The sequence below is a fragment of the Eleutherodactylus coqui genome, chromosome 7, assembly GCF_035609145.1.
Source record: "Eleutherodactylus coqui strain aEleCoq1 chromosome 7, aEleCoq1.hap1, whole genome shotgun sequence".
NCBI classification, from domain to species: domain Eukaryota; kingdom Metazoa; phylum Chordata; class Amphibia; order Anura; family Eleutherodactylidae; genus Eleutherodactylus; species Eleutherodactylus coqui.
The window spans coordinates 216,202,649-216,227,372 of NC_089843.1; the positions used below are offsets into that span (position 1 = coordinate 216,202,649).

Below are 24,724 nucleotides of genomic sequence, written 5' to 3' on the forward strand. Positions count from 1 at the left end.
GTATTCGGGCGAAAAAGGGGCGGGGCCGAGCACGTTCGCTCATCTCTAGGTCCTTCCATTCTGCAAATAGACTACGCTCATGCATTCACATACCCTCGTGCGAATCCGGCCTTCTTGAGGACTCCATCCAGAAAAGCTGCCATGTTAGCCCAACCCAGATAGGATGGCTTGATTGGGGGGGGGGGGGGGGGGATCTTCATTTAAAGCCATAGAACACACATGACAGTAATCCGAAATCCATGGATCCTCTAGTAAATATGTGGCAGACTTGCAACGGGCAAGTTTAACAGTTGTGAATATAAACAATAGTCAACTAGCCAGAAAAACAGTCAATAGATTTGTAAGCCAAAGATGGCCATCTACCCGTCATTTGTCCGGCCAAGCGGGTAGATTTGGGTGATGAGGGGCAAACACATAGGACGCCGATTATCAGCCGTAACGGAACTTGAGCAAAAATAAATAAAAGTTTTAAAAACTCTTTTCCTGCTCAAGATCAGAGGAGAAGGAGGTCCGAGAGCCTCGAAAACGTTAGGTTGTTGGCAGTTTTTGAGATGCCAAGGTGGCCACACATGCTATAACGATGGTTACTGCTAAAATCTCCAACATAGCTGAATATGAATGAAGATGGCACTAACCTTGGGTCTAGTGACTGGCAGAAGGCAGGGTATTATCCGGAGCATGGGAACCAGTCTTGCTGCATCCTAACGGGATTCTTCCAAAGAGTTGTGCCCCCTGTACATGGGAAAGGTGAGGACCGTCAGTGTAATCATCGCTCAAGGTAAAAAGTAGATTATCGAGCTCTACGGATTAAAAATGAAACCCTAAAACAATCTAAACCAAAACAGGAGCAAATTCGAGGAAACCGATGACTAGCGAGCCTTGACATCTCCTGCCAACACCTAACCGGTTTATACTGAAAATATGGGCACTAAGCAGCATGGCGTTCCAAGCTATATCACAGGAATGCTACAAGAAGCAAGCGGTTGTATCTAGTGCAGGGACAGAGTGGGTGGGGCATGACACAGGGATTCCCTACATCAGGGGGGGTGGGTGGGGCATGACACAGGGATTCCCTACATCAGGGGGGCGGGTGGGGCACAACTACTTCTGGTCTGACGAACACTTGTCCATACTGAACCACTTCCCAGGGCCCCAAGGATATTCCCATCGGAGACATTTTTTGGTATATCCTAAGTATATGCCATAATAAATCGAAGTTTCATTTTCAGAGCTCCCACCTATTGGGAGAATAGGGGTCAGCTTTCCCCTCCAATCAGCACTTCAAAAGAGGAGACATGGCATTCTCCATTGTAGATGATGGATGTTGAGGTAACGGCCTGGTATTTCATAAGTTCTATAAGCTACAATGTAACTCATATACTCATTTCTGGAGTGTCAAACGGGTCAACAAACTTTATTCTCCTAATATATAAGGGACCAGACATGACTACACAGTGCACTTTGTATTTGTCCTAATACAGTGGTGGCAAACCTATGGCATGCGTGTCAGAGGTGGTGCGCACCACCGTCAGCTGCTCACCATGATGGGGATTACTGGCTTGGGTGCCGCAGCCTCCCCCCCCCCCCCAACTGTAATCACACAGCGGTGCTGCTGGCAGTGCCTATCCTGGCGCACACTCTAGAGCCAGTGTGCCCCCAGGTTCAGTGCCTAGCGAAGGAGCGGCACTGACTACAAGAGGAGGTAAGTACATGGGTTGGGGTGTGTGTGTGGGTGTGTGGGGGGGCTATTATTACTGAGGCTAAGAGGTGTTAATATTACTATTGGGGCTACTGGAGGGGTTATTATAATTACTGGGACTGCTGAGGGGGTTTCTATTATTACTGGGGCTATAGTGGGGAATAATATTACTACTGAGGGGGTTACTATTATTACTTGGGGTATTGTGGGGTTATTACTACTCAGGCTCCTGAACGGGATAATATTACTACTGGGGCTACTGTGGAGTGAATATTGTTACTGAAGGGGTTATTACTGAGGGCCACTGTGGGGGACACCATTACTACTGGAGCCACGCTGCACGTGACAACACACCTTAAGCCGACTACGGGTAGGTTTACATATTGTGGAAACGCTGTGCAATGTCCGCAGCAAAAATTTCTGTGGCAAAAAACGCAGTAAAAATCCGCACTATTGCCATGGATTTGGACAAGAAATCAGTTGCGTATCCACAGCTGATTTCATACTCTGTGGCGCTTCCTCTCACCTCCTCCGAAGGCTTCCCGTGGTCAGCGCTCCTCGGCTTTCGGTTCCTAGCGGCCTGGTCTGGTGCGATGCCGCTAGTCAGGTAATGCTGACCAGGCGAGACCACTACAGGCCGCCGAGAACCAGAAGCCGGTGAGCACTGACAGCGGGAAGCCTACGGAGAAAGTAGGGGGGGCGCCACATAGTGTAACATCAGCTGTGGGTACGCAACCGATTTCCAGTCAAAATCGGCACCAATGGTACTCCAGGGACCCAGCTAGGAAATAAAACACAGGGCGTTCCTCCATGCGTATCCCTCCCGTGTGATGAGCCCCGCCCTCCCTGACACGTTGACATTTTGCTATATTTAAAGTGGGTTTTGGGTGGCAGTTCTCGAAAAGGTTCGACATCGCTGTCCTAATATATAGAGCACCCTTAGTACATGTCCTAATATATAGAGCACCCTTAGTACATGTCCTAATATATAGGGGACCCGGACATGGCTACACAGGACACCCTCAGTACTTGTCCTAATATATAGGGGGACCCAGACATGGCTACACAGTGCACCCTTAGTACTTGTCCTACTATATAGGGGACCCAGACATGACTACACAGTGCACCCTCAGTACTTGTCCTTATATATAGGGGACCCAGACATGGCTACACAGTGCACCCTTAGTACTTGTCCTACTATATAGGGGACCCAGACATGACTACACAGTGCACCCTCAGTACTTGTCCTTATATATAGGGGACCCAGACATGGCTACACAGGGCACCCTTAGTGCTTGTCCTAATATATAGGGGACCCAGACATGGCTACACAGTGCACCCTTAGTACTTGTCCTACTATATAGGGGACCCAGACATGACTACACAGTGCACCCTCAGTACTTGTCCTTATATATAGGGGACACAGACATGGCTACACAGTGCACCCTTAGTACTTGTCCTTATATATAGGGGACTCAGACATGGCTACACAGTACACCCTTAGTACTTGTCCTACTATATAGGGGACCCAGACATGGCTACACAGTGCACCCTTAGTACTTGTCCTACTATATAGGGGACCCAGACATGGCTACACAGTGCACCCTTAGTACTTGTCCTACTATATAGGGGACCCAGACATGGCTACACAGTGCACCCTTAGTACTTGTCCTACTATATAGGGGACCCAGACATGGCTACACAGGGCACCCTTAGTGCTTGTCCTAATATATAGGGGACCCAGACATGGCTACACAGTGCACCCTTAGTACTTGTCCTACTATATAGGGGACCCAGACATGACTACACAGTGCACCCTCAGTACTTGTCCTTATATATAGGGGACCCAGACATGGCTACACAGGGCACCCTTAGTGCTTGTCCTAATATATAGGGGACCCAGACATGGCTACACAGTGCACCCTTAGTACTTGTCCTACTATATAGGGGACCCAGACATGACTACACAGTGCACCCTCAGTACTTGTCCTTATATATAGGGGACACAGACATGGCTACACAGTGCACCCTTAGTACTTGTCCTACTATATAGGGGACTCAGACATGGCTACACAGTACACCCTTAGTACTTGTCCTACTATATAGGGGACCCAGACATGGCTACACAGTGCACCCTTAGTACTTGTCCTACTATATAGGGGACCCAGACATGGCTACACAGTGCACCCTTAGTACTTGTCCTACTATATAGGGGACCCAGACATGGCTACACAGTGCACCCTTAGTACTTGTCCTACTATATAGGGGACCCAGACATGGCTACACAGGGCACCCTTAGTGCTTGTCCTAATATATAGGGGACCCAGACATGACTACACAGGGCACCCTTAGTACTTGTCCTAATATATAGGGGACTCAGACATGGAAACTACATGTAAGCAGCCACGCAAAGATAGTTCTGTGTCAAGTTGATTAGGGTTGCACAGAATGGCATTGTGGGCCTTATGTGGCCCTAGACCACATGTTGTGACCCTCTGCCCTGTATGTTATCCTTAGAAACTCTGCACCAGGCAAAAAAGTATCATTTTTGTCTAGACTGTTACTTCCCCAAAAAAACAAAATACAAAAAAAAAAAAAAAATACGTTGAAACTCATTTCACAGAAGGAGTCAGAAAACGAAGTTTTATCACGTTACTCTTACAGCTGTCATTTATACTGTTTGAGAAAACATACAAAAAAAAAAAATAATAATAATTCGGGGGTGCGCGGCGCCTAAATGAGGGGACACAAATATTAGACACATTCAGATATCTGAAATTTTCAAACAAATCAAGAAGAACTTTATTACAGCGTTTCCCCAATAATAAGACACTATCTTATAAAAATCTTTGCAGCAAAAGAGGCACAGGGTCTTATTTTCGAGGGGGGGTCCTATACTTACCTAGCAGTTGCCATTCGAGTCCCTTCCACTGGGCTGCGGTGCTCCGACGGGCTTCCGTGTAGTACTCCATGCGATGAAGCATCTCTTGCTGGTCACAAGGCTTGAAGCCTCCAGCAAGCGATTGCTGTCATTGATTCAGGAACACCGCCTCAGCCAATCAAAGCCGGCGCTCGATGAACCAATCACAGTCATTCAATGAATGGTTGGGATTGGCTGAGGTAGCGCTCCTGAACCAATCAGAGCAATCGCTTGCTGGAGGCAAGGTATTCAAGCCCCATCACCAACAAGAGATGCTGTGTCAGCACAGAGGACTACACGGAAGCCTGCCGGACAGCCCAGCAGGAGGGACCTGAAAGGCGCGCTGAATCCGCAGCAAAATAGAACATACTGCGGTGACTCCTCCGCTCGCAGAAATCATTATTTGTTTTGGCGAATGTGAAGGAAAAAGCAAGTATGCGTAGAATGCTTCGATAAGGCATTTTCTCCGGATCCTCAATGGTGGACGCCTAACAATCGGAGAAGGATGAACAACCAGACAACGATGAAGCAAACCCTCTTCATCAACCGATGGATGATCGCTATATGGGGACGAACGATCATGTTAATGACGTCCCCACAAAGCAGATAATCTGTCCGTATACATGGAGGCAACGAGGGCTGACCGCCATGCACATTGTCAGTCAGTGGGAGTTACTATAAGCAGATTATCTGCCCATGGAAAAGGAACTTAATAGGCAGATACTTTGCTGAAAAGTTTTCTCTACAGAACACTCATCTCATTCTCACTGGTGGGATCCCAATGAAAGATTGCACCTACATAGCCAATACAGGACTAACCATTCAGAATAGGTGATGGTCACAGCTCACCTCCTCCTCCTCCCTGCACAAGCACCTTTGAACATATCACAGACCATGCCTAGAGAACTCTCCTATAGAAGTGAAGGAGTCCCTTCATCCATTGTATCTACAGTCCATGAAGCTATAGGGTGCAGTAGAACGATAAGTGTTCAGTGTAAACGCGGATATTAATTGGACGCCAAGCGAAAAGCATTATAGCGTTCGCACCTGATTGCGTATGAACAGCGATCGTTTAGTCGTTAACACTCACTGGTATGGTGAATGCAAACGATTGAATGATAGGTGGACGCAATTCCAAACAATTTTTCTGCCTACACGAACGGACTCAGTCATTCGCCACTCGTAAAAACGATTTATAAGCTCCGTATAAGAGGGGCCCAAGACCCCCATATACATAACAGACATTGATATTAATCTGATAGGTTAGAAGCTGGAAAGTCGCCATTTACGGGCAGGAATTATAGCAATATGTGTCCACCCCGCAAATACAACTGGAAGTCCAGGATTTGCTGGAGATACTTGTAAGCTGTAGCCATCATCAGCCCATGTGTGAGCATCATCATACAAGGTCCTGCAAGTGAATCATCTCGATTGCCCGAAGTGGTTGGATAAAAATAACCATTTTCAGAGAAGTAATCAAATGGAAAGCTTTCAAGATCCAAAAAGCTCATTGTGTCACTGCTTCCCCATGATGAACACTGACAACACGGAGGATTTGTAACGGGCATGATACAAATGGCCAAGAATTTGTGCCCCATCGTACCCAGAAGCACTAAACATGACGGGACTCTTCACAGGGTTACAATTCTGTAGGTCGCCATGGGATACAATGTTGGAACTCCGCAACATCAGATACTATTGCATCTATTAAAAACTAGCATGAGATATTATCTAGAATAGGGGTGCCGCACTCATTTTCACCGAGGACCACATCAGCCTTATGGTTGCCTTCAAAAGGGTCAATTGTAATACTGTGCCCCGGCATAGTGGACGCAATTCGCAAGGGTGCCCCGGCATAGTGGACGCAATTCGCAACGGTGCCCCGGCATAGTGGACGCAATTAGCAACGGTGCCCCGGCATAGTGGACGCAATTCGCAACGGTGCCCCGGCATAGTGGACGCAATTCGCAACGGTGCCCCGGCATAGTGGACGCAATTCGCAACGGTGCCCCCCACATAGTGGACGCAATTAGCATCGGTGCCCCCCGCATAGTGGACGCAATTAGCATCGGTGCCCCCCGCATAGTGGACGCAATTAGCATCGGTGCCCCGGCATAGTGGACGCAATTCGCAACGGTGCCCCGGCATAGTGGACGCAATTCGCATCGGTGCTCCCCGCATAGTGGACGCAATTAGCATCGGTGCCCCCCGCATAGTGGACGCAATTAGCATCGGTGCCCCCCGCATAGTGGACGCAATTAGCATCGGTGCCCCCCGCATAGTGGACGCAATTAGCATCGGTGCCCCCCGCATAGTGGACGCAATTAGCATCGGTGCCCCCTGCATAGTGGATGCAGCAGTGATAGTTTCCCCGTATAGTGGACGCAGTAGTAATAGGGCCCCCGTAATGGCCCTAGTAGTAATAGTGTCCCCCATAGTATTTCCAGTCTGACCGCTGACTTCTTCCCTCCCACCAATGAGCCGCTGTTGTAGACTGGGTGAGTGGAACGCCTTAGTTGGCTGCACAGCTGGTGGGCCATATAACATTACGCGGAGGCCAGATCTGGACTGCGGACCCTGTATTAACTAGAATTATATTAAATATACACACCTACTACTGCAATTATAGCATAAAGGGCCGCGGTGTACCAGAGATTTCCTTCCCTCCCATACTATACGTACAGTCCCTTGGCAAGTGTTCCGGTAAGGAAAAAAATATATATATGGTCCCCCCTGAGGAAGCTTCCTCTCCAGCAGCTTCACACAGGGGTTTTCCACATTTCTCCAAAATGTAGCAGAGAGATGTAAACCCTGAACTGACCCAAACGCCTGTGCAAGAGCAGCCATTACACGGGTCTCACACGACCAGATAGGAGTTGCGGATTCTGCGAGTGATTGATCAGCGGTAATGCGCAGATCAATAAGGTGGATAACACCGCTCACATTAGCGGGTTGGAATTGCATAATCCGCTCATGGAAAATAGAACACAGCACGTTCCATTTTACCGTGGAATCCACGAGATAAAGCCCATTGTGATCTATGATCGCGGATATATCCGCAGCCCTGGTACCCATCAGCATGGGAAATATTTAAAGAAGGGAGGGGGGGGGAGGGGGGGGGATGACTGCACATGACCACCTGCATGAGTACACGGTCATACGCAGTACATTACGCGGCCACATGCATGGCCACGGCCGGGCTCACAGCGGGTTTCTGCAAGCGGATTCCCCATACCGCCGTATGACCCCGGCCATATACTGGTTTGATATATGGCTACAGTGTGTGTCTTTTTTAAAGATGGCTTAAAAAAAAAACAAAAACAAAAAAGAAAACAAAACTTTATTCTATGGATTAGTACAATTAGGCCTTATGCACACGGCCGTGACTGGCTCCGCAAGCAGAAAACCGCAGCGAAGTCCGTCACAGAGCCCCCCCCCAAAGACCCCATACTCCCCTCCGGATCGGCTGCCCGAAGTCCCGCATGACGCTCTGGCGCGCATGCGCAGTACAGCCCTTGTCTGCGTCATATGATGCGGTGGGCGCAGTGCGTATTTACGCTATACTTCCGCAGTGCTACAACGGAAGTATAGCATGACGGGCGGCTTCCATTGACTACAAGGGAAGCCGTCTGTGCGTATACTTGCAGCAAATAGGTCATGCTGCGGAATTCCGCAGCATGTACAATGAGCTATTAGGTTCAGCAGAACTTAACAGCTGCAGTGAAACGCCGTGAATAGATGAGATATATATATATATATATATTTTTTTTTTTTATTAATGTGGCTTAAAACTATTATTTTATGTTACTTTTAGCCTTCCCGGTCGGTTCGCCCCTACTTGACTGTACAACTTTTTTAAAATTTTAATTATTTTCTGCCGCCACAACATTTTCCATTTCCCATCACTATAGCGGTGTGGGGCTCATCTTTTGCAGCTTGTGCTGTAGTTTCTATTGGCACCATGTTGGAGTACATATGACTTTAATTGCCTTTTATTACATTTTTTTTTTTCCTTGGAGACAGAGTGACCAAAAAAAAAGCGCAGTTCTGGCAACATTCCACGCGCGGGGTTAATAATGCGTTACATTGATAGCAACAATGTATCTGCCTATATTAGCAGGCTGATTGAGCGAGCGATCTAAAATAGTCAGATCTAAAACAGTCGCATTTTCTATACGGTCGTACACACTTGAACCTCTTCAGCTCCATCGCGTCTCGCTCGTTCTTCATCACCGGGCACTGCTCAGGGTTACAGACCGACCCTCTACCGATTCTTCAGCGGTTTGTGTAAATCGGACGTCACGCCGTGACTCGCACCGTAAAGGACTATTGATATCGCTCCGGCAATTAGAAGGGTGTATATGAATTCCAAGTGCTCCGCGGTTCCTCTTACACCTTGCTGCTCGCTCCTTCAAAGCTCATCAATCATAAAGTAAAAGGTATTTTTATACGTCTTCTAGGGAGAAGGAGCCAAACAGAGCATGAAAAGTACATGTTTCATTTGCAGGCACGCCAGGAGCTGTCAGACTGCATGATTTCAGGAAGGGATTTTTTTTTTTTTCTCTACGCATCGCGCATCCTGTTTAATGAGAAGCATCAAGATTCCGGAACCAAACTGCTGATGGGATCACGACAGAAAGGCCAACAGCCCAACCTTCCTGCATTGTGTCCTCGTACATGCTGTATATATAAAATGACATCATAATGGCCGGGGCAGAAACCGAAGATGACAAACTGACGGAAGGTTTATGGCGCAGAAAATGTATATTTATTATGCTTTCACAAAGGGCCGCGGTGAGCGGACGAGGAGTTGGGGCAGTTACATTTACATCGCAGATCTGCAGAATATCAGATGCCAATCAGGGGCTGCAGAAAGCTGGCTGACAACTGCCAAAGGCTCATAGAGGTGATCTATACTCAGGATAGCCCATCAATAACAGGCATCTGCCAATCAGTTAATGGGGAGGAGCAACGACGTCCTGTAGTTTCCGCGGGTACCATTCTGGAGCACATACGACTTTTTGATCGCCATTACATTTTTTCCTTGGAGACAGGGAGACTAAAAAAAAAAAAAAAAAGCGCAATTCTGGCGTTCTTTATTTTTGCTGACTACGTTCACCGTAATGCATTACTTTGATAGATCTGGCTTTTACATACATAGTGAAACAAAATATGTATTTTTGGTTTTATTATAAAAAAGGCAAAATTTAAATTTTCCTTTTTTTTTTTTAAATAATAATTAGTAAAAAAAATGTAAAAAAATAAAAAAAATAAAAAAAAAAAGTTAAAACTTTTTACTTTATTTTTTTTAAAAGCTCCTGCAGTATGATGTAATGCCATAGCATTACGTTATACTGCGGTCTGACAGGCATGCTATCAAGCCATGCCCCGGACATTATCTGGGACCTATCAGAAGGCTCCCTGCGATCTCATCGCGGGGAGCCGTATGGGACCCTGGAACATTGGCCAGGGGATTTAAAAGACCACTGTCAGACTTGATGGCATTTAAAGAGTTAACAGCTCCAATGAGCCACGCGGCTTATCGGAGCTGTTGCTGGTGGGTGTGAGTTGTAAAAAAAAACAGCAGGCGCCCACGTTCTATGGAAGGAGATCACCCCGCAATCTCCCTTCATACACACCCCGAAGCTGCAGGATGTAACCTTACGTCCTGCATTGATAAGGGGTTGGTATAGTATTTGGTAGATCCTGATCAAATGGTTCTTTGGCAAAGATCTCACCAAAAGAGAGCTTTGGTACTTGTATCTGCCAAAGTAGGACAAACTCTCTTGGTTGCCAAGGCAGTAGTTTCAGAAGGCATTTTTTATTATGGTCTTGTCAAAATCTCACATTCCTACCAGAAAGGCTTGGGCTGCTGGGTGGGGAGGCACAGAGAGGGCACTTTGAGTTTCAGAGGCTACAGAAAAGGCACTACGGTAGTACTTTGTAGCGGTTACAGAGAGAGAGCGCTAGTACTTTATGAGGCGGGTCATACTATTGAGAGAGGCATTGGACAGGACGAGGAGAGTGCGCAGAGAGTGGCTGGAGGATATCTTCATGGCAGTCCAGAGAATGATGAAAAATTAAAACAGACGGCCCCAATCAGAGAAAACGCCACCTGTGATTACTGGAGGTAATTGAACTATAATCACTATCACAGTGTAGAACCAGTATCTGACTATTATATGGTAGCTGCATTATTTACAGGTCTACTATGGTTGAGCTGTTGCTCCCCTACATCTTCGATAGATATTAGGTCTCTAATAGAGTTGTTATTGATTGGCGAGTCTTGCTCCGGGGCCACACAAATTCTATGTACAGCCCTGCTATGAAAACCAAGGGGCATAGCCTTGCATGGCACCTTTTTACTAAAATTTGTGAAATAAGCAAGAATCCTTTTTACGGAGTAGACCTTTCTCTACGGCCCGCTAGATACCAAGTGACTCGTGGTTGGCCAGCGCACCGAAGGATCTTCATTTCTGATGCTTGACATTCTGCAACTCATCAGAATGGAGCGGTATATCTTGAAATCTGAAAACCATAGCAGAAGTCCAATCCACCGCTCTGTCCTCGACGGCAGAAGGATGGCCAGCATCTACACGGATTTGCTTGAAAACAAGCCCCCAAGCTAAACAAGCAAGGCTAGCTCAGGATCAATGTAATGAAGCCCATTTATCAATAAGAGCGAGCCGTACTGTAGGAGCCGCAGCCGACAGCGCGAACCGCAGACTTCCTATCGGATCGTCTCTGTACTCAAACTTTACAGATAAAAGCCTTGTTTCCAAAATGTATCAGCTTCCTCTCTTGTGGGCTTCAGAAGAACATCCAGTGGGGCGTTACTGCTAAATGTAATATTCAGTGGCACTTTAGGTGTAAATAAGGTTTTCTGCCAATATGTACCCAAAAGACTGCAGTTTTCTGCGAGCATATGTAGGACTGTAAGCAAGAGCATCTGTTCACACCGATATGAAAACTTAGGTTTATTATGAACTACAGCCTAGGTGGGGAAAAAAAACCAAAGAAACATTGTAACGAACAACAGCATCTGCGATGGAGCAAGTAAAGGTGACAAAAAAATTTAAAAATTAGAAAAAAACAAAAAAAATTTTTTAAATTTAAAAAAAAAAAAGGGGGGGGGGGCGGGGGAAAAAAATAAAAATAAAAAAAAAATAAATCACTGGATTGTTCGAATTTGTTCAATCAGTGTAAACACGGCCAACAATTAAACGATATTTCGTTCCGTTCATTCAAGCATATAAATAATTGCTGGCTCGTTCGCTAATCGTTCGGTTTAAATACGCTTGTTCAGTCGTTCTCAATCACTTCTACAGTTGACTAAACAATCATGTAAAAAATAAATTAAAGGGGTTGTCCCGCACCGAAACGGCTTTTTTTTTTTTCAATAGGCCCCCCGTTCGGCGCGAGACAAACACAAGGGATGGGTTAAAAAAAAAACAAACAAAAAACAGTTTAGTACTTACCCGAATCCCCGCTCTGCGGCGACTTCTTACTTACCTTACCAAGATGGCCGCCGGGATCTTCACCCACAATGCACCGCGGGTCTTCTCCCATGGTGCACCGTGGGCTCTGTGCGGTCCATTGCCGATTCCATCCTCCTGATTGGCTGGAATCGGCACACGTGACGGGGCGGAGCTACGCGATGACGCGTAGAAGGGGGCGGAGCCAGAACGCCGCTCGTGCCGAGACCCAAGAAAAGGGAGAAGACCCTTCTGCGCAAGCGCGTCTAATCGGGAGATTAGACACTGAAATTAGACGGCACCATGGAGACGGGGACGCCAGCAACGGAGCAGGTAAGTGAATAACTTCTGTATGGCTCATATTTAATGCACGATGTATATTACAAAGTGCATTAATATGGCCATACAGAAGTGTATACCCCCACTTGCTTTCTCGGGACAACCCCTTTAAGGATTTATCGCTTTGTTTAAACGTATTCACTTGTTCAAGGGTACGATTTCTCGCTCCACTGAAAGCAGCCCAGGTAATGGCTTGAATTCATTTCCATTTCCTCCATTAGCTAACGTAGTGGTCTGCTCAAGTGGGCGAATGTTTATGCGAGGGATTATCTTGGCAGCAGGATTCCATTGGAACACGTTTTGAACTGCTTGATGACTATTTTTATGTCAGCTAAAAACTAGCGGTAAAACGATAAGTGAACGACTAGTGCGCAACTGCCCGCATTTACATGTAACCATTATCGCTCACTTTCCCTCGTTAAAATGAATTTTGAGTGATAATCGTTATGTGTAAAAGGGCCTCTAGAAAGGTACGTTAAAGAGTCTATCCCCCCTGCTCGTCTCCCCTCCTCAAAAAAAAAAAAGTGGCAAAAGATGTGAAAGTATTAAGAGCATCTGTGTTACACTTGCTGTTTAAGGGTTTATATAGCTTAGGCTTTATGCCCACGAGCGCATATACGGTGCGTTTTCACGCCCGGGCGTATATACGCTACCCATGTGAACCATTGGTTCGCACTGTATTCGTTCACATGGGCGATTATATGGCACGTAAATACGCCAGCATCATGATAAATACAACATATACAGGTCCGGCACATATACGCTCAGCCAAAACATAGTTCTGGAACCATGTTTTGGCCAATATACGCCGGCGGGTCCTATAGACTCCTATGGGAGCAGGGAAAGAGAAGGGAGGGGGAGGAATCTTCACTGCGTCCAACGCTGCGAAAAGCTTACAGGTGCTTCTATATAGGCACTGGAAGGCATCTCAAGGATTTTGGCAAAGCGAGGGTATTCTGAGGCGCGTCGTATTTTTTCGGTAAAAATGACACTCGCGTTCGTGTGAATGGATGGGAAAATTCTGCCCGTGATCGCGGAAAACAGCGTGAAAACATAAAAACGCCATTGCAGTATATTCGCTCGCCAGAAAGAGCCCTTAGCCTGAAACGCTTAAAAACAGCATGAATCTTACCGAGCTAGCCTTCATAGTGGGGGAGTTTGAGAGTTTCCTGGAGACCATATTTAGTCATCGTAGACACATTCTTATTAGTGATAATGTAAGCAGCACGTCAAATTATACATTCATTCATCAGTGTTAAGATTTAGAATGTGTTATATTACTACTGTAAAAAAGTGGCATTACCAACTGTAATTGGGCCATTTTAGACTTCTTTGTTCTACTTTTTTGCAATAAGGGCTAGTTTCTTCAGAAAGGCTTTGAAACAAGACCTAATTTCTCCTGTTGTGTGCTTCCCCATTGCACCGTACTGACAATTGGGCTTTGATACCCTTTGATTATCACTTAAATTCAGGAATTACTCCTCCGAATCATGTCTTCAGGAAATCTTTAAACTACATCTGGTTTTGGAGGAGCTGTGAGACAACCAATATGGCTATCAGTCCATCTGAAAAGCGACATTATATAATTTAGGGGGGGCTCAGTTCCACCCTGTCCTGCCCCTTCCCATTGCAAATAGTGGCGAGGGGCGGAGTGGTGGTGGTGGGGAGCTCAGTTTACTGCTCCTAGCCCAGCCCGCCTCCTCCCCCTGCAGAGAGGGACAGCATATAATCGGCCGGGCGTGAAAACCTCGTTGGAATAAGCCCTTACACGGCACAAAAAAAAAAATTTAAAAACCTACAATGTAAACATTCCCAGCGATGCACACAAGACCCGCGCTCAGGTAGATCCTATTATACAGCTACCTGTAAACTGAGTTGTTCCATGTGATATACAGTAAATCACATGTTCGCTTGTGATACATTTCCTAACAGCTGAAATCTAATGCAAATGTAGCTGAACTATGAGAAAATAAATCCCCAGTCATCGCTTCTTGCATGACAAAATTGGCAGTTTTCCATTCAGTTTCTATTTTTAAGAAAAGCGACAAGTTTCTTTCTCATTTCGCAAAAATGAGTGTTGCATCAGACAAACAGAATACACAAAACCAGCAGTGACGCCCAAGTGCTGGAAAGGGGCAAGAACAATTTAAATATGTCGAAATGTTACAATGTATTAAAGGCCTAAAAGAAGTATAAATGGTACTCGGTTCTAATTGTTCAGATTGTCCGCTCTCCTTTAAGGCAAAGCGGAGTTTTCAGCAAGTTTTATAAACTACACCAAGTTCTTCTTATCCTCACCTACTGCTATTTGAACCCTGTTTCATGTGCAAGTTCTGATTTTCAGGTGGTCTTCCACATCTTTCTGTTGCTCTGCTATGCCTAGTATTCTGGCAGTAGTTCCCTGCCCTGACTTCCTTGCCCTTACTTCCCATGCTGCAGTATTCGAATGCCCATCCCTCTGCTTTCCCAGGACGATCAGGCATTTAGATACATTCTGGCCAAGTGGCTAGTAAACTCGCTATAGTGTGTGTAATGTGTACGTACAGACACACACCCACATGCTGGAGCAGCAGGAGAGATCGAGACTGTTGAGATAGATATGTAGATGCTTGTCAGACTGCAGCCTGTAAGTGCAAGGGAGCTGCCTTTGAAAATAGTCCCTCCCTTGTTATTTTGGCAGTCACTTCAAACGTGATTTACAGTGGTAAAGCAACCAAAATATTAAGCCAAGTATAATACAGAAGTAAGGAGACTAAGAGAAGCCAGCGGAGGAGCATCAGTGGTCTGAAAAGTTACTGCCCCTTTAAGTACTTTGGTATTTTAATAATTACTTTATATCAAATGGATGCAGCTGTTAAATTCCCTTTTCTTACCAATATTAACTCCATATCGGTCAGCATGGGCCATTTGCTCCTCACAGCACCTTTAGGTCTTATTTAGACGACCGTATAGCTCTGCCCCCGCCCCGCCCCTCCCATTGCAAATAGTGGCGAGGGGCGGGGAAGGGGCGGGAGCTCAGTTCCTGCTCCTGGCTCTTCCACCCCCCCCCCCTGCAGACAAGGACACCGTATATCGGCTCGGCATGAAAACAGAGCCGATATACGATCGTCTAAATAAGCCCTTAAGGGTATGGGTACATGTCATGGAGATAATCCACATGAATATCTGCATCTGGATTTTGACTCTGGAATTGACTCCTTGCATTACAGCAAATGAAAAGCCACAACAGTACTGAAACAAAGAGTATTCCACCGATATCTAAATCTGCAGCACGACTTACTTCCGCAGCAGATTTTTTCTAACATAGGCCGCCTGCAGACGAGCGGGTCGGATCCGGCAGCGAGAATTCTCGCCGCGCGATCCGACCCGAGCGCCTGCAGGGACGAGCGCATACTCACCCGCGCCTGGCGGCCCCGCCTCTTTCATGTGCCGGCTGCCGCGCAGCCGGCGCATGCGCAGACCGGAGCCGGCGGCCGGGTGAGTGCGAGCCCCGCAGAGAATTAGGACATGCCGCGGTTTGTTTGCATATTTTAATGCACTCCTATGCAAACTTTCAGCGGCGGAAATCCCGCGGGAAATCCCGCGGCGGGATTTCCGCTCGTGTGCAGGCGGCCATAAGTGAACGGGATTTATTAACCCATTAAGGACCAGGCAGGGTAAATATACGGCGCCTGGTCCTGGACTTAAAAGCCCGCCAATAGTAAACTTACAGCGGGGCTTTAAGCCTCCTGTTAGTGACAGCTGATAACCCGGAGGAGAGGGCAGGAGGGGTATTTAAACCTTTCTGCTGGAAGAAGGAAGGTCTAATGACATCATGGGGGACATAGATAGTAAAAAACATGATTACATACATCAATATAAAACAAAAACTACAGAATACAACAACAATATATACATAAGAAAAAATAACCCAAAGCCGACGCCAACCAGAACAGTCCCCGCATGCGCCCTGTAAACCAAAAACATACATACTATATATCAAAACGTCCGAAACACAGAGGAACCCATTTTCATACTTTATTTTAGCGTAAATAAACAAAATAAAAAAATAAAACTATAAATGTTAAAAAAATATTTTTTTTAGCATTTTACCCCCAATAAAAAAAAAAAGGGAAAAAAAAAGTAGTCAGTAAAAGATATTTTAAAAAAAAAAATTTAAAAAAAAAAAAAATTTAAAAAAAAAGCAAAAATTTTGGTAGCTAAAAGGAAACAAAACAGAGCAACAAAATCACCACATGGTAAAATCCCTAAAAGTGTCCGGTCCTTAAGGGGTTAAACTGGATCCTTCACTCCTTCATTCCTCATAGACTGAAGACTGCTGCGGGTCATTCTCACCTTTTGTTGGGCTGCACAGTGAGGTTATCATCAATGTATGCGTATGAATCGTCTAAGGGCCTTTTTGCACGGGACGATCGATTGGGTGCTGTCATTCCAGCGACGATTATTCGTGTGCTTTTATGAATGAACATCGCTTAGTGAATGAAAGCGGAGCAGGTCGGCGATCAGTCCTCCCTCCATTAACAGTAAACAGGCAGTCCTTCATAGATGAACTTCCTGTTTACATGAGCCAATGGCCGTTCAGTTTGTATGCATGCAGAAACTGAGCGATGAACTATAATCAAATGAATTATCATTCATTGTTCGGTCTGTGCATGCATGTACACTGAATGATAATCAGTCAGATTCTGTCTGACTCACGGGAATCTGAACAATTATCGTCCCGTGTAAAAAGGGCCTGTCTCTATCGGGCAGCTCCCCCAAATAGAATTCTAGTAATATTAACCCTTTCCAATCCAATTTGTATTCTGGTTTTCCTAGGGGGCTTACTCTTTTTCTGCTGTTATACAACGGCGCTATCTGCTGGCTAAAGCCAGTACTGAATGAGGTGACATGTTGGATAGGCTCCGACAGCAGAGAGGCTGGCAATATACAGTAAGAGAACCCCGACGGATGTCTTCCATCATCAGAGCTGTACAGCCTTAAAAATCATAAAGTCTTTAGACGTCAGACAGTGGATTGGAAAGGGTTAATAAAGTACAATCTATCAGTCAAGCTACAAAAGGAAATAACAGTCAAAATCTGCTTACAATAGGATCTCATGCAGTCTATGTTTTATAGCATTTACAGGAGCTCCACAGCTTCAGCCAGAGCGCCATCCATAATTGTGCAAGGTACTGCAGCTCTGTTTTATTCACTGGAACTGGACTAAGCTGCAGTCGTGCCAGCCTTAGGTTGGATGGCACCCTGTGCACAAGTTTGTTTTTTTTCTGCCATCCAATATGCGGCGCTGTAGAGGTATGGTTCCATCTTACTTATTTACTTTTTTTTTTTGCATGCCAATAAGAAAAAAAAAAAATGTATATATTTATTTTTTTGCATGGATAGGCAGTCTGTCCGTATTCAGAAAGGAGCCAGTTAGCAGCATTCCCTAACCAGAACAGCTCAGTCAATCAAGACGGCACCAAGCTCCGTACATAAAAGACAGCTCCAGAACCAAGCTCCGTACATAAAGACAGCACCAAGTTCCGTACATAAAAGACAGCACCAAGTTCCGTACATAAAAGACAGCACCAAGTTCCGTACATAAAAGACAGCACCAAGTTCCGTACATAAAGACAGCACCAGAACCAAGCTCCGAACATAAAAGACAGCACCAAGTTCCGTACATAAAGACAGCACCAGAGCCAAGCTCCGTACATAAAGACAGCACCAGAGCCAAGCTCCGTACATAAAGACAGCACCAGAACCAAGCTCCGTACATAAAGACAGCACCAGAACCAAGCTCCGTACATAAAGACAGCACCAGAACCAAGCTCCGTACATAAAGACAGCACCAGAGCCAAGCTCCGTACATAAAGACAGCACCAGAGCCAAGCTCCGTACATAAAGACAGCACCAAGTTCCGTACATAAAGACAGCTCCAGAACCAAGCTCCGTACATAAAGACAGCACCAAGTTCCGTACATAAAGACAGCACCAGAACCAAGCCCCGTAGCAGAACTAAGTGATCATGCTGTGGGGGCGCAGATTAGTTTATTGGAGTGTCCCAAAGCATTAGAGCGGGTTAAACAGAGCCAGCAGGATGACGAATCATGTAGTTCCATGAGACGCTATTGCATGGAGAAAGATCCACTAGTTAGGTGGAATACAGGAGAGGGAGGGGGCGGCAATTGTCCCCAGCCTACATCCCCCTTAGCCCTCCCTACTAGCTGTCTTCCTGTGATACCACATGGGTCGCACGTAGCTATGGCCGGCCAGGAGCTGCAACTCCAAACTAAAAAATAAAAAAATAAAAAAATTTTTAAAAAAGTTATCGATTTTCAGCGGAAAGAAAATGAAGAACAATGGCCTGTTTACGATAACGGAGCAGCGCCTGTCATAGCAACTCTCCAGCCGGCACACGCGTCCACGTGTATATATATAGCTCCAGTGCACAGCTTTAATAATGAAGCACTGTTTACTACAGGGAATTCTTCGGCATGGCATTTCCTGAAGAGGAGGGTGCATCTCGGAGCAAGTACCAAGCTGAGCAGGGCAAGCCGCCAAACATACTCTTACAACCTACTGAGCGATGAAATGAGAAGAAGTACTGGGATGCAGATGGAAGTACTCATATGTCATTAAGATTTAACCAGGGCATCAAAAGGGGTCCGGCCTTCAAAACACTCCGTCAGCCACATGATAATTGGCTTCTAATGAACGCTTCATGAAAAAGGTAGTAGCCAGCCCATGGTGAAGATCATTTCTACACTGCTGGTCAAAAATTTTAGAACACCTTACTTTTTCCCAATTTTTTTTTTACATTAAACACAGTTCAAATCCAGCAAATAAAAAGTGAAATGGTTCAAAAGTCAAAAACATTAAAAAAAAAATAAGAAATTTTAACCAGAAAACAATCTAGTCTGGTTAAAATTCAGACTAAATTCAAAAGACTCTTTCCAGGGAACACATCAGCTCTGCAGTACAGAAAGCAAATTATGGTTTGAAATTGGATGCAAACTATTTCCACGGGTGTTTCAACTTTTGTAGATTACTTTCAAACCTCTGATTCAATCTAGCCGATGTTGGAACAGACCGCAGGGCAGCGTCGTCTAGGGCGGGATTTGGACAATTGTGCTCTACAAGATAGAGAAATTGCTATCATAAGGGTAAGAATAAATAAAGAGATAATTGTAACCATTGTAAGTGCAGGTCGGGCCTACAGAAAGATTGCCAAGAAAGCCAAGGTGGCAGTCAGAGTTTACTATAGCATCAAAGGGCGCTTGGAAAATGGAGGAGTAGTGGCCCGGAGCGTGGCACTGCAGGGGGCCACAGGCAATTGGCCATGTTATATTCTGTTGCTGCGACTGTGCTTTGTGTAAAGCATGGCTATTTCTTTAATGAATAATCTGCCCGGCAACACTGCATTTAGATTTGCCGATTGGTTGCCAGGAGACCAGTGCATAGAGGTTTCTGTGTGGTTGAGCAGGCTAAGGGGAGGAGCTAGTGCGAGCGGTGGTTTTGCGGGCAGTTAGGTTAGCCGTGGACCAGAAGTGCACAGGGGGTTTGTGAGGAGACGCCATCCTGACTGGATGCCAGTGGTTGTGCTCCGGTGTGGGTACGATTGGACGCTGCCGGGTGCTTCAGAGAGTGATGTATGACAGTCCGGTGCATGCCTGGCACCTGTATACGGGCCTGATGTATGACAGTCCGGTGCATGCCTGGCATCTGTATACGGGCCTGATGTATGACAGTCCGGTGCATGCCTGGCACCTGTATACAGACCTGATGTATGACAGTCCGGTGCATGCCTGGCACCTGTACACGGGCCTGATGTATGACAGTCCGGTGCATGCCTGGCACCTGTACACGGGCCTGATGTATGACAGTCCGGTGCATGCCTGGCACCTGTACACGGGCCTGATGTATGACAGTCCGGTGCATGCCTGGCACCTGTACACGGGCCTGATGTATGACAGTCCGGTGCATGCCTGGCACCTGTATACAGGACTGATGTATGTTAGTCCGGTGCATGCCTGGCACCTGTATACGGGCCTGATGTATGACAGTCCGATGCATGCCTGGCACCTGTATACAGGACTGATGTATGACAGTCCGGTGCATGCCTGGCACCTGTATACGTGAGTGATCGGCCTGAACTAAATAAATCAGCTCAGTGAAATTCAAGTTTACATTCAGTCTAATTGGTAGAAGGAAGATAAAAGCAAGCAGAGTTAGTTACCCAAATATTTAACCTCAGAAAAGCATCTAACGTTTATGGAGTCATTCTTAATCATCTCAGAAGGAAATGGCGCCTCCCTAGAAGCAAGATCAGATCACTACTGGTCGCCATTTTGGGATCCGCTATTACACTCAGCGGCCATTGTACGGTTCTATGTTTGTACAATGAAATCTTTCAGGGATCCTTCTCTTCTCTTCTCTTCTCTTCTCCCCTGTATTGCTAAATTCTACATATACACCAGTACAAGCCTTACTGCAATGTCTTATACTCCTCTGTAATTGCTGTGAAGATAATCTACCTCACGAACTGACACAAGAAGCATAGTAAATTTTTGTATCTTTGAATTTGCTATCACGTCTTTATTACATTCACACTAACAAAGGTACTGGCGTCACGAGTGACTTTATTTTATATTACCAACCCCTCAGTGGGATCCTTTGAGCCCTGCTCATGCGGACCTACTGGGCCAGGTGTGGTACTGCCCCGTGACAAGGTTAGTGACTACCTGATACGCTACAGACACCTGCCCAGGTCACACGGAAGGTTTCGCACGCTGCAGAGGAAACTGATAGGAAGAGGTCAGGGGACCAAAGACCACTACAGAACCAGAGGGCAAGCTTTTGAGGATTAAGAGTTTGTGGGGTTTTTTGGCGACTCACGGCACAGCTTAAGGCATGCAGGGGACTGACAGTTTGGCCCACTTCAATAACTAAGCAAGGCTCATTCTCCGCCGATGTAGAGACTGCAAAGATGGCTGGCCTAATTATTAAAAAGGAGCCAAACAGCCAGTCCCAGCAATGACGTCAATCACAAGAGGGATGAAAAAGACTCCAAACCATGTGACCGGGTAAATCTTGACAAAATTGGCAATAAAAGAGGACGGCACCACTGGACCCGAATTAGATAACGCCCTTTATGTGTTGCACTTTCATGGACATGGGGTCTCACAGTCTCCTATAAAGTGTGGTTGACTTTTTTTCGCAATAATGAACTGAGGGTGGTAATAAATGGCTCATACTCTGATTGGGCCACAGTCACTAGCGGGGGGCCACGGGGCTCAGTATTAGGCCCCATTCTGTTCAATATATTTATCAATGACCTGATAGAGGGGCTGCACAGCAAAATATCAATATTTGCAGAGGATACAAAATTATACAATGGAAGACAAGATGCGACTACAAAAAAAGGACCTAGATAAGCCGGGGGCTTGGGCACAAAAATGGCAGATTAAGTTCAATGTTGATAAATGTAAGGTTCTGCACATGGGCAGGAGAAACGGATGTCACCAATATACACTAAATGGGTGCTGATAGGGAAAAGTGATATGGAAAAGACCAGGGGGTACTAGTGGGCTGTAGACTAAACTGGAGCAACCAATGCCAGTCAGCTGCTGCAAAAGCTAATAAAGTCTTGGGGTGCATTAAAAGAGGTATAGGGGTGAGGGATGAGAATATTATCCTTCCACTATATAAGGCACTGGAATACGCAGAGAGGCATCAAAATTGGGATTATTGGGAGAAAAGACGGCTAAGGGGCGATCAAATAACTATGTATAAATACATAAGGGGACAATACAAGCATCTCTCCCAGGATCTGTTTATAAGTTTTTTTTATTAAATTTTCAGGTTATAAATACGTAAAGAAAAAAAAACAAAAAAAAAAACAAAAACACACAACACCTAGAAATAATCAGCTTTTAGTTTTATAATTTTAGTAATATTACATAACAAGGAACCTTTCAGTCTTAGGCCGAATGCCCACAGGCGGGTCGGATTCCGACTGTGTAATCAGACCCTGCGCCCTGGCATTGACCCTGCGTACCGGTCATCCTGTGTTCGCACTGCAGACGAGCCACCGAACGTGCGCAGTGCAGACCGTCGTGCCGGTGATGATACAGAACGGCCACGACTCACAGCCAGATGGATGGCTTCCATTGACTGCAATGGAAGTAGTCTATGCAAGGCCCGCACCAGAATACAAGATGCTGCGATTTTTCCCTTAGAGTGGCAAGTTGTGGTGGATTTTCACTCGTGGGCAGGGAAAAAAAAAAAAGGCAGTTCTTCTTGCATGCCCTATGGGGAGCATTTCCTGCGCAATCTGGAGGCAGACGCCCGTTCCGGATCCCGCAGTGCAAATACGGCGGTGGGCATTGGGCCTTAATGGACGAACCAACCTCCTCTCGTATCGGTCTTTTCGAAACTAAAACAAAAAGCTACCGAGCCATTTGGTTGTATGTAGGAGAGGGTGCGGGTGGGGTGGGGGTGGGGGGGGTGCGGAGAAGTACGCGATCCTCAGAAATCTAGAATGGAGAGTGGATTGTGAAACTCCACGTTCGCAGTTAGCGGTTAACATGTATACTGCAAAATGACAACATGCTTAACCCTTTCCAATCCACTGTCTGATCTCTGAAGACATTATGATTTAAGGCTGTACAGCTCCGATGTTGGAAGACATCCATCGGGGTTCTCTTACTGTATATTGCCAGCCTCTCTGCTGTCGGAGCCTATCCAATGTGTCTTCTCATGCAGTACTGGCTTTAGCCAGCAGATAGCGCGGTTGTATAACGGCAGAAAAAGAGTAAGCCCCCTAGGAAAACCTGGATACAAATTGGATTGGAAAGGGTTAAAGCTTTGCCGAGGGCAGCTACAAAAAGGATAGTAGGGAAGGAACAAGGCAGCTACAATTCAATTCTACACCAATTGTATGCTATATTATATATGATCTGTCGGATCGGACACCCGCTGTATGTACAATAAAAGGGCCACATTAATTAGGGATTGGGTTGTTCACAAAAAAATAAAAAAAATTAAAAAAAAATCTCGTTCTGCACTCTTCATAAATGCAGCTGCATTGCACATTGTATAAAGGGTCTTCGATTTTGGCCTTTGCATCGTTTGTAACGCCACTGTATATAAATCATACATATATAAGATGGTATTGATCGCAGTCAGTGCCTCAGCCTGCCTTTCTCCAGAATTACTACCATCTCTGTGCGGAGGCTGCTCCTTGAGACATCTATAAGAAGTCAGCTGATCCACTATCGGGAACATCAGGAAACTAGAAAAAGGAAGTCAAGAAGGAACAGTCTGAGTCAGCGGCTCTGCACAACAGATGGCAGACAGGAGCCGCGTTAAGGCCTTCTCACATGGAACAAGAAAATGAAGGATAAATCACTCAGTGTAAACACGGACAACGATTGAACGACAATTCATTGTCATGCCAAAAGTCATGGGACAGGAACGAATGTTATGCAGGACCCCCATAGCCTGGCAAAGTGCAGCAATTTGACGTGGCATTGATTCCACAAAGTGGACCGAAGACATCTAGAGTGAAGTTGAGCTGTGCCGTCTGGATAGCCACCCACACCTCCATGGTATTTGCAGATGTAGGATCTTGCATGTCAATGGACCGTGTCCATCACATCTCAGAAATGCCTCTACGGCATCATGTTGGGCAAATATGCAGGCCGCACCATTTATGGGAACTCTCCAGAATGCTCCTTTGACCAATTCGGAACAACTTGGGCCTGATGGCATGGAAAATTATCCTGCTGGAATATCCTATCATTGTGAGGTTACATGAAGTCCATGAAGGGTTGTAAATTATTACCAGGCAGTGAAACATAGCTGGCGCCGATCAACAACGTGTGTTAGGCCAACAACCCGTGCCATGAGAACATATGCTACACCAATACGGAACCACCACCAGCCTGCCTTGTTGACAACTGGGGTCTCCATCACACATGAACCCAACCATCAGCAAGAAGAAAAAAAATTGGTACAGTGACTCAACGGACCACGACACATCTTGCCTTATCTCTAGGGTCTAGCCAATAACCTCATGAGGACAGGTGAGATGCGTTAACAGAGGTCTTCTGGTTGGTCTTCTGCTCCCATATCCCATGGAAGCAATGTGCGTGGGGCCTCCTGCACTGAATGTAGATGTCCGCACACACAATTCTAACCAGATGCCGTCGGTTGTGATTGTTAAGAACCCATTGGCGGCAATTCCTTCTACGACGTATTCCCAGTATACACAAACCGTAGATTGGGGAATGTTAAATGCCCGCA

The 24,724-nt window shown here is 45.9% G+C and overlaps 1 protein-coding gene across 2 annotated transcripts in view; it reads right to left on the minus strand.

Moving 5' to 3' along the window:
- Positions 1 to 24,724, minus strand: part of WDFY3 (WD repeat and FYVE domain containing 3) — a 279,283-nt gene that overhangs the window by 238,611 nt on the left and 15,948 nt on the right. For both annotated transcript variants that reach the window (XM_066574359.1, XM_066574358.1), the window contains exon 2: positions 636 to 732. The gene's annotated coding sequence lies outside the window, so the exon portion shown is untranslated. The remainder of the gene's footprint in view (positions 1 to 635; positions 733 to 24,724) is intronic.